The sequence below is a fragment of the Miscanthus floridulus genome, chromosome 6, assembly GCF_019320115.1.
Source record: "Miscanthus floridulus cultivar M001 chromosome 6, ASM1932011v1, whole genome shotgun sequence".
NCBI classification, from domain to species: domain Eukaryota; kingdom Viridiplantae; phylum Streptophyta; class Magnoliopsida; order Poales; family Poaceae; genus Miscanthus; species Miscanthus floridulus.
In genome coordinates, this window is record NC_089585.1 from 10,862,820 (window position 1) to 10,874,205 (window position 11,386).

Sequence of the window (11,386 nt, forward strand, 5' to 3'; positions counted from 1 at the left end):
TTAGACCAAATCGGCTATGTTCTTCTCAAACATTGACAATATGTCTCTTAGCTGATTTTTGGTCTCTTCTGACAAAGCTTCCTTAGAGGAGGTAGCTGACGAGCTAATTTCATCTTTATCAAGATACTCCTCAAGATTGAAAGAGTAACTCAGGGCTAGAAGATTGAGTGCATGTGTATAAGGAAATCTTGATTAGAAGGTTTAAATCAATTTATAACAAATGGATGGCAAAAAAGGATACGATACCTTCTCTGTAGTGGCCTCTATCCAAAAAGAAGGAACAACTGATGGTGCACCAATAGCATCTGGTTGAATTAGCTCTGGGCTTTCAACATTGGCATCTGCAGTATCGAGGAAATTTTTAGTTCATAATTATTAAGAATAAAGAGACATATAACTTCCTTACCATCAGTTGTATGCCGAACTAGGGAATCAACAGTCTGAGTGTCGACGGCAACAGGATCACCTTCGACGCCGATAGGATCATTAAGTGGACTGTCAGGCTCCTGCTCTTGCATGGGTGTTTCCTCAGGAAGTATCTATCATGGTAAGAGTCTAGGTGAAGGATGGAAACCGAGTAAATCAAAAAGTCAAAGAAAATACTCTGACAAGCATCAAGGATAAGACTCACATTTTCTGCTGTTATGGAAGCATCGATTATTTCAACCGAAATTGGCGACTTTTGAGGATCAGCCGATGGGGGTTCAGTTGGTGTTGAGTCAAACGCTTGGGATAGCAGTCCCGCACCTAGAGCAGGTTGGGATGCAATGCTCGATAACTGTGAAGGAACGGGATCAGCAGTTGAACAACATTGTGAGAAGGAAATGAATTGTTTACCTGAGCAGCTGACGGTCTTGTCCTGTGGAGCCTCTTCCCAGTAGTGGTTTTTTGGGTTGTCCCTTGAGCCGCCTTACGCTTTGAAGAATGATATGTTACAATAGTGGAGGCAGCATGAGTTTTCATCAAATTTTTCAATGAAGGCACAGCCGATCCCATTCTTGAAACTGGGCACGGTGGCTGGTAATCTATAGGATGCCCCTTCCTATCCAAGCTCAAAGGATCAAATTCAGCATCCTAAAAAGGTCAATTAGAACAGTTGACAAAGGAATTCATCGAGCTATTTTCTTGAAAAGAAATGGCAAGTTACCTCTCCGTCAGAAGCAAATTCCCCATCCAGGGATATACACAAAGGATGGACCAACCCACAGAAAAGATGGGAGTGCCATTCTTGCCACCAGGAGTCGAAGAGAGTGGAAGAGGAGCTGACTCTGATCTAGTCGTACACGCAAAGAGAAGGAAGGTCTGATCCTAATTGAAAAACTCCATAGGCTTCCATCACCTCACTGATGTCTTCTCTTGGCTTCAATATGTTTCTAAAGAACGATTGAGGGGGGAGCTGGCCAAAGACAAACTGACAGGCTATGAAAGATGGATTGTAGAACTCATAAGTTGGGAGGTTGCCTGGAAGGGAGGAGCCTATAGCCATTTTTCCACGACCATGACAAAATTTAGCGGGAAGAACGCAGGGCTTGATGAAGGAATTAAAAATTGCAGCCACCGCCTCGTCCGAGCAGCCTGACTCAAATCGAAACTTGAATGGGAAGATCAGCTTATCATTCTCATCATCATCGTATGGTAGCCAAGTCAGGATGTCTATACCAAACCCTCTGTAAAACTTCTTGAAGAGATGGCCAATATCAAAATCAATTGTTATGGCCGATGCAGCCTCACCATAGCTCATGCACTACCAAGTTCTTCCTTCTTTACCTCTATATTCCTCATCAAAGTTGGAGGAAGGGAAACTTAGGCTTCTAAGATCAGGCCTTACAATCTTATGCATATACAGGTTGAGCCACATTTGTATCAACCACCAAGGGCCACTGATGGTATGCACTGGTTCATTCTTCAGTAATTGTGCGGCTACCTGGTACATCAGATGATAAGCAGCTCCTAGCAGATACTTTCCAAGATGGATGTCCTTGCCTACTGCTAGATGCTTTGCCATGAGTTTGTGATTATAAGTTGGACCACAAGATGACCCATAAAAGATGAATCTCTCCAACCACATATTCAGAAAGGACACATATTCCCTTTCACTAACAGTCGATTCGTCTCCAATATGGTTCAGAATGTAACTTACCCATCCTGTGCAGTCTGATATTTTGTCTAATTTCTTGGAACCAGCACTCAAGTACTCATAAGGATGCACTGACCCAGTTATCCTAAAGTCGGTCAACATGTAAACATCAGCCAGGGTAATAGTCATCGGGCCATGACCAAAGACAAAAGCATTCAGGGCATTGGACCAGAAATAGGATGCGGAAATCAAGAGTGAATCATTCCTCTCCATCCCAGACAATGAAAGTGTCAAACATTGATTCAAATCATACACCTCCTAATCTCCGCCCTTTTTCTCGGGCACCCTCTGAAACCAATTTCTCCACCCCTTGGGCATTTTAGGCCAGTTTCTGAAGGGGGTTTTGATATTCTAGGAGGACGAGTCCACTACAGACTGTTTAAAGGGAATTTGGTTGGTTTCTTGATGGATGAAATCAAATGGGTCAGGATCACCCATAGGTCCAAGAAAATAGACATTGGAAGCAACAGCTGATGGAATCAAGATTTCATTCCTCATTTCCTAGAAATTGGATGGAAAAAATTTAAGGAGAAAAGAAATACAGGGTAGCGGCCGGTACTCAGAGAATGGAAAAATTGAAAGGCATACCTCAGGGACATGGTCGCTGGTCGCCATTAAAGCCGAAGTAGTTTTGAGTCTGACGAAGAACGCTTGAATAACAGCTTGATAGAACAGAGGATTTGCTAGGGTTTGAGGCCTTGGCGATGACGACGTCGGATATCAAGATTTGCTCAAGGAAAAGGGAAAAGGCAAAAAGGCCGAGTGAGTTGGAAGAGGTACTGTTGGGATATTATATAAAACTTATGGCGAGAAGTCAGGAATCATGCGTATATCTCGGAATAGAACAGTTGCAGTGTGGTAAACGGAAAAATAGGAATTTTGGAATAAAATCACTTTTATCCCAAAATTGGGGGGCATGTGTTTACACCAAAATTTGGGAGAAGAACGCGGGAATTCGAAGGCTTCCAAAATTGTGCCCATCAAGGAATCGATTGCATAAGGATCGATATCAGCTGATTCAAATACGACTCTGGAATCGAATCTCTTTGGATGACGTCAACAGATAACGATGATGAGCTACGATTGGCGTCGGGGAGATACATATCAGACTCTACAAAAGGGGAAAGATTAGGGTCCAAGTTATCTTAAGATAGGAATGTTTTCTTCATGTCGAAGATTGTACCGAGTCGTACTTGAATAGGATTCGTGTTTAGGCTCCGGGTATAAATATTGAACCCCGGCTATTGTTAAGACATAATCAATCCAATACAAGTTACTTACTTTTTTCGGCTCCGGCCAGCCCTTAGGAGTAGGAGTAGAGTAGATCTCGGTGAGTTCTTCAGCGAGCAGGGCTGCATCGGTCCGACCGACCTCCGGTTTGTCTGTAAGTACCGTCATGGCTTATACTTCTGTTCGTACGGCTGCTTCGATCCGGTCGACCTCCACTGCGACTCTGGTATAAGCTAGTTATCAACTCTTGTTTAGTTCAAGTACGGCTGCATCGATCCGGTCGACCTCCGCTGCTCGAACTAGATTAAGGTCAAGCTATCGGCTCTATCTAAGAGTGGCGTCCTTCGGATAGATTCATTAAGTTACTGATATTGCTTATTGCTTTCATTATTTATTTAATTACAGCAATATCACTTCGCCCGATTAGGATTGATCTAGATCGGCCTTATATTTTGTTTAACCCATTGTTTATTAATCTAAATTGATCTAATCTGCACTTTAAATGATGAGTTATGTTTTATCGGCTGTTTTATGTTAATCTTGATCATGCATAGTGTGCGGTTATGGCATGTCTGGTCTTGAATAGATCTATTGGCTAATGAGAACTGTTCTATGGCCCATTATCACGGCCTGTGTGATTCTGCCTCACACCCCACTGTTAGCACCATGGAGTGAGGATCATTATTTGGTAGATCTATTCCTGATAGGGCATGACCTTAATTGTGCGCTATCCCTGAATCGGCTGTTTTAGCCGATATCAAGTGCTTTCACATATGCAGTTCACGTCACGAGACCGTTGAAGTAAAGATAGGTTGAAAGATGTGTTAGCCCCATAATCTTATTATTGTATTATGGCATGCATGATTCTGCCTCATGCCCCACTAATATTACTAATAAGTTAGGGTCGTCGAATCTATGGTTGTTTCTACAGCCTGCATGATTCTGCCTCATGCCCCACTGGTCATAACGATAGATGAGATCTAATATGTTCATTAGATTTATCTTTATTAAATGGTTAAATGATGATGAGTTGTTTCTTTTACATAAAATGGATTCGGTTACTTGTAGTCATTAGCTTAGCATAAACTGATTATTGTTGACATCCTATTGCCATTGACCAGTATTTGTCTTAACAATGTTCATTCTGAATTATAACTGGTTTTTCCTTCCATAATTCCATGAGCTTTAATTGATTTATTCATATAAGTATGCAGGAATCGGCTATTTAGTCGATCTCCTTCCACATCGGCTCTCAGAGCCGCACATTTGGAATTGTCTGGCAACACCGGCATGTTCCGCTTTAAATTACTGATAAACTTTCTTTCCTTGTCAATTGCAGGGTCAAATTAACTGGCACATCTCGGGAGGAGTACGTAGGATCGTCCACCCCTGCGTTGAAGCCAGGCGGATCTACAGCTCCATCGAGCAGACCCTTCCGGCTTGCTCGTGTGCCACGGCACGGGACGAAATTTTGTGCCGACAGCTTCACCACTTGGAGTATGCTACCTATCTCATAATCACTTTGATAAACTAGGTTAGCACTAAGGGTTTCATCAATTCACCAAAACCAAACTAGAGCTTTCAGCTGGGCTGGTCCAGATGAGGTAAAAGGAAAAGGATTTCCCTTTTATGACTTAGAGATAATTTGGGAGGGATTCAAAAGGGATTTGAAGGGAATTCAAATAGACGAGTTGCGGGGAAAAGGAAAAGGGACTTTTCCATTTATACGAATTAGGTCTCAGGGAATTTGAAAGGGAATCCAAAGGGGAATTCAAGAAGGGATTGAAAGGAATTTCACTATGGATTTGTGCACCCCAAACTCCAAACAAGACTCAACTCAAAACCAACTCAAGAACACGGACACTCTCCTACAATCATATCTATATGTGTGCACCAATTTATTAGTCATGTCTCCTTGGTTGACTTAGGTTTGACCTAGCGACTACATGTTCCACACATTTGCAGGGAAAATTTTAAAAAGTTTGTATTTTTGGTTGTGCGAAACTCTGGGTTGTTACAATCACTGCATCAGACAAAAACAATCCATGACCTACTATGACTATAGCCAGGCAAATATAACACTTCCAGATGTATCTGTGTTCTTTTTTCTAAAGTTTCCGCAAACCTACCACCAGGCAATATTCATAATATAATTGAGTTACTATAGACAAATGTAATGAATGAACATAGAAAAAAGTCTACTGGACTATGAGGAAATAAAGTCTCGATACCGAGCTAAATTGTAGCATTTGTGTTCATGTCTATGTGGCTAGATGCTTTGTGACTGTCACATCGGATTGTTCAAAAAATAGATAAAGGTCATTCCCACATGCATTTTTTACTTTCAAAAAAAATTATTACTTTAAAAAATTCCCACATGCATTTTGTGGTGCAGAGATAACTTTGTGACCATCTCTTGGTGTTGCATTGCTAATGAGACACAATCAACCAGTGTTATTAAATTGGTGACCATCAAAGCCAGAAAATAAACTAAAAATGAATAGTGTGACACAAACTGTGATGACCCATAGTCCCTCACCTTATATCTCAGTTTTCGCCCAAGTGAAATTCATTGATGTTGCTATGATGATCTCACGAGATGGTAATCGAGTGGCCGTGAAATTGATCGATGTTGTTGTGATGACCTCACGAGATGGTAATTGAGTGGCTGCAAAATGACTTCTCCCTTTAATTGAAGACATATATACAAATTAGTTTTGTTCCACAATTACATGATCGCAACAGATCTGATGGACAGATATTCTACACTGTATATTTGTTCCTTCAGGCTTGATCTGCAGTCATGCGCTCACACTGTATATTTCTTTAATTGATACCATTCACTGAATAAATGGAGATCAACAGATATGTGAATCAAAGATGGGTACAAGAAAAGTATCTGAAGATTTTGTATTCACTTACTCACACAAGAAAGCATTTCCTTCATCTATGAAGAGGAGCAAACCCCTATCAGATTTCTTAGCCCAGTCGAACAACTGATGGGTCTTGGTGACTTCTTGTGGTCCCAATGATGCAACATCTTCACCAGTCATTAGTACATAAATCTAATCGCTGTAAGTGATGACAATATTAGTGGGACTGTAGTATTTCAAAAGTTTTTATTAGTGTTGACTTAGGTATGGTCTATGTATGTAACAAACAGAATTGCGAGTTAGTACCTCCACGCTGATCCTAGTGCTCGAATGTAGATCCTCCATGGTGGTGGTCCTCCTGCTCGAATGGAAACCTCCGTGCGGGAGCCCCAAACCTCTGAGGACAGGGAGAGAGTGACGGCCCGATGTGGCCTCGTCGTCATGTCGGTGTCGAGGCCCCGCTCCAGCAGCCACGCTGGAGCCGCTCCTCCTCAGCAGATCTGAGCACCGGGGTCGGGACGGAGGGGCTGTGCGCGCCATCGTCCGCCGGGATGCGGTCCAAGATGAAGTTTGTGCTTATCTGTTCCAGCCGAATATATTCTCAACATGGCTCAACAAAAATAAAAATATCACCTGGTCTATAACTTGCATGTCAGTTTGACAACCAAGTTCGGCCGGCTTGATTTCAGATCACAGAGCACATAACTTCTAAATTCACGGAAAAGCAGAGCATTTGTAACCCCACCTCGTGTGGGGAGGTCGTATAGAGTGTGCAGCAGGGAGCACACTGTCGCCACTAACACCAAGGTACTGGGAGCACTGCCACTGCTACTTAAAACATGCAGTTTATCACTGGCACCGAAAGAGCGATAAACAATCTCATTAAGCAAGCAGATCAAAATATTCTTTAACTAAACTCAGAAAATTATGAAGCAGTGTCAAAATATTCTTTAACTACACTAAAAAAATTATGATATTTTTACACGTGTCAGAAAACTATGATGGTTCAGGGAATGCTGAAAGTTGTAGTATTTTTACACCTTGCTATCTAAGTATGTATACCAATCAACTATTTTGTAAGTACGTTCTATACTGTTCAACTCATCAATCACACAGTATATTCAATTTTCATGGTCCTGCTTGCCAATAACAATCACAACTTGGGCACAATGAGTACCACAAGAGTTCAGGGAAAGTTGTATTATCTGAAGAAAGCTATTGAAGAACAACATGGCATCAATCAAAATCTTCGAACCTAGATCCAACTAGATCCAACTATACTATCGCACAGCTTGTATACTTCATATGAGATTACGACAATCCAGCTGGCTGCATATGGCTGAATCGAAACAAAAAGAGTCAGGAGAATTTTTCCAAACACATTACCTACACTCGCATCTAAGCAAGAACGAACCAATAAGGAACTGTCTAGAAATTGCATAAGTAGACTGAACAACAAATTATGAGATGTCAGCAGCATCTAAGCAAGGACGAATCAAGGAACTGTCTAGGAATTGCATAAGTAGGTATATGTGTCAATCAAGCATATATACAGAAGGAGCGAGCGAGTCAGCACTTGCCTCCATCGTCACGGCACCAAGTTGCACCAGTCCTCCGTCGACGCCGCTGTCGTTGGTCGTGGACTCCGTGCCATGTCATTCAACCACACGACGCCATGCCAATATCAGCAGGCCTCCTCTGGATCCCTCTCCGCTCTCGTATCTCATCCGGCTGTCATGGCCGTGGACGCCGGCTCGAGGATAGCCTCGACGTCGGAGGAGGCCGCGTCGGATCGCGGGCTTGTGGCTCGGGGCGGACGAGGCTGCGTCGAATCGCCATGCGGGCCGTCGAATATGTGGCTGCTTCGCGGTCACGGGCGCAGGGGTCGCAGGCATCGCGTCGTGTCCGGCAGTGGCACGGCGGCGGCGGCTTGGCGAGGTCGTCCGGCGGCGGTTCCTTAGAGCGAGACGAGCAACCCTAATCACTGGTGCTGGGCGTGAGAGAGGAGGGGTCGCAGGGGAGAGGAGGGGTCGGCGAGGTGGATCACGGTGTAGGGAAGGTTGGGCGTGAATTGCCGCCCGAGATCGATGGCGAGGTTTCCTGCGAAATGACTTCCCTAAAGCGTGTTGTCGGTCCCACGCGGCGGCGCCTTTTATCTGTGGAGCGATGGGCTTCTCACGATCTCTGGCAGAGCGATGAGCTTTGGTGTCGCACTGGTCGAGGAAATAGTTATGAATGTTTTAGTTGTGTATATGTAATGTAATGTGTATATAGATAGATAGAGAGAGATATAGGAGATGTAGGAGATTAGGACAGGGGTAGTTTGGTCCTTTCAGGTGGTCGGGAGGGATGAAAACATTATAGGAAAAAGAAAAGAAGAGAAAATGGGTGAACTCCTTTGAATCAAAACAATTCGTAGCTTCAGTGTCAAATTTTGAAAGCCAGACGAATTGAATGTCAAATCTTGTGAGGCTTATGAACTGGATGTCAAATACTCCATCCGTTCCAAATTATGTCGCTTTGACTTTTTTGGTTAATCTATTTTGTTATGTATCTAGACATGTTATTATATCTAAATACATAGCAAAATGGATGTACCAAAAAAGTCAAAACAACTTATAATTTAGAACAGAATGAGTATTAAAATTTCTCGCTGCTGGGGGCTCAGAGGTGGGTGTCGCCGTTGGTGAGGATGGATATCCGGGGGCGGGCGTTCGCGTGTGCCGGATGGACGGGTTGGCATCCGCGAACTCCCTGGTGATGAGCCGGGCCACCATTCCTGCCGCCACCGTCCTTATCGGTGCCGCCTCCCTCATCAGTCGCGTTGTCTCAGTGTCTACCTTCGCCAACCGCCACACCTTCTCCCACCTCCCAGGCTGGGTGGCCACCGATCGCCACGCCCTTGATCGCACCGAGCACGGGGGTCGTCGCCCCTTCCGTGCCCTACTCCTGTGCCGTCTGCGGCCACTGTTTCCCCACCCGCCCCGATCTCACCCGCCGTTTTTTCGGAGAAGAAATAGGAGGGTGGAAATAAAACAACCGAGACCGAATGGACCGAAACCCAACCCGAAAAGACCGAAATTTCAGTGCTCGGTTCCTACTTCGGTTCCCTTTCACGGAAGACCAATTTTAATTTCGGTGCTTCAGTCTCTAGGCTCAGGTAACCGATATATAGTTGGAGTTCCTATATGTTTAATAAGGCCAAAACGTACACTCAATTGGCCCATATCCATCGTGATCCATGAAGCCCATGTTCAGCCATTCCATGAGACCTCAGGGCAGGTACGTTGCTACACGTCAGCGATCTTGTAACCGTTTTATACGGTGTCATGTATGATTTTTACTGATGTGGAGGAAAGAGAGAGGAGAGAGAGGTCATTGTTCCGCGAGACAACTATCTCATGAACTAAAACTTAGGACTATGAGATAATTATTTTACTATTGTATGACTTATTGCCATACAGCTCATAATTTTACTTTTATTCTATGTATAAATTAAGAAATTATGAATTACTATGAGACAACCTAGAAAAAACCATGGTACATGTTGTCGAAATTACGTGGCAGACCGCCGCCAGCATCGTGAGCGCCGTCCGCCTGCGCGGCACGAGCGCCGCTGCCCGACGATTTCCTGGGCCCAATGCCTAGCCACTGCAGGTCAAGCAGCAGCCGCAGGAGGTTGGCCCGCTGCCCCGCTCTCTTTCTTGTGCGTGTTCTGATGTGGTGGCTCGAACTTCATCTCAGCAGCCACCACGAAGTTGTCGCCGTCGTCGGCGTCCAAGGAGTCAGCCGTGACATCCTGCTGCTGCTGCTTGGCGGGCGGAGCCATATTTTAGCAGCGCTGAGATATTGAGGCCAAGATGGAAGTGCAGCGATGAATCGAAGTAGCTAGTTCGTGGTGTTGTGTCGTTGTTCGGTCAGACTCGGTTGAAACCGATGACCGAGACCGATGATTCGGGTAACCGAACTGTCGGTTCTTGGTTTCTCGGGCACAACTTCGGTTTCCAATTTGCAAAGACCAAAAATTTTAATAACCGATTTACCCAAACCGAACGCCCACCTTGAGATGGAATCGAACCCCACGTTGCTAGGGCAGGTGCGGGTGCGTAGGATCATGGTGGAGCCTTCTCAGATTAGATCTAGATCGTTGGTTTTTCTGGATGTAAAATCTGGTGTGGATGAAGGAAATGTCATCTCGGGGATAAATTCCTAGTTGGACTGTGCGTAATTTGAATTGGTCCTTTATAGCAAAAGAAGAATAGAAGAAGAGATGACCTGACCCAAATGCCCCTGGAGCTGGTATCATTCTCTCCCTATGATACATTGGGCTCCACCTGTTATATCATCTACCTCCCATCGTGCCTTCATGCTGCTGCTTAGCCATGATGCCTTCTTCACCTGCTGTTGCATAAAATCGAGCCGAGCAAACGCCAAACAACCAATTTGCTCCCATCACCTGCTGTTGCATCCCTCTAAGATATAGCAAAAATTCATAAAAATCGAGCCGAGCAAACGCCAAACAACCAATTTGCTCCCATGACCTGTTGTTGCATCCCTCCAAAATATAGCAAAAAATCCACGGCTATCTCCTTTCTCCCGAAGCAATAGCAGTGGACTCTCTTTTTTCCCCCTTCTCGTTTTTCTCAACATAGCAAGCAAGAGCTATAGAAGCAAACATGCAACATCAAAGTTCACAACGGTGACGGCAGAGGTAGGACACAAGATGGGAGCTAGTACCGTGCAGCGGGTGCGCAGGAGGCAGGCCATGTCCATGCGGCACGATGCGAGCGAATTTAGAGGAGATATATGCAGTGGAGGGATTGATAAAAGCGTCATTGTGCTGCCCCAATTTGGTTTCAACAGTGAGAAAGAGGAGCTGAATCCATGGTGGCGTGCTGGAGATCCTCCAACAGGACATATTGGACTTGGGTTGGTTTGGGAGCAGGGAGATGAATGCCGGCCGCACGGCGAGGACCGCCCCCCGCGTGCGCGAGACCGAGCCGATAAGGCTGAGGAGATCACTAATCAATTTATCATCAATTGATTACCCCTACCTGTTTGTAAATCCAAGTTATTGAAGGGAAAAAGAGAGAGTTAACGACAATCATTTACACGCCACTGCATGCGACAAATGCTGAAAACGTGG

General features: G+C 44.6%; 2 long non-coding RNA genes across 3 annotated transcripts; both read right to left on the bottom strand.

Moving 5' to 3' along the window:
• Nucleotides 1-320: 320 nt before the first annotated feature.
• LOC136461466 (uncharacterized) lies at nucleotides 321-729 on the bottom strand. Its single transcript, XR_010760334.1, has 3 exons — nucleotides 632-729; nucleotides 407-555; nucleotides 321-341 (listed from the first exon to the last, which is right to left on the bottom strand). It is a non-coding gene; the product is annotated as an uncharacterized lncRNA (long non-coding RNA).
• Nucleotides 730-5,973: 5,244 nt separating this feature from the next.
• Nucleotides 5,974-8,330, bottom strand: LOC136457613 (uncharacterized). Of its 2 annotated transcripts, XR_010759762.1 has the most exons (4): nucleotides 7,821-8,330; nucleotides 6,986-7,092; nucleotides 6,547-6,820; nucleotides 5,974-6,439 (listed from the first exon to the last, which is right to left on the bottom strand). It is a non-coding gene; the product is annotated as an uncharacterized lncRNA (long non-coding RNA). The 2 variants fall into 2 exon arrangements; XR_010759763.1 differs by lacking the exon at nucleotides 6,986-7,092.
• Nucleotides 8,331-11,386: the final 3,056 nt, after the last annotated feature.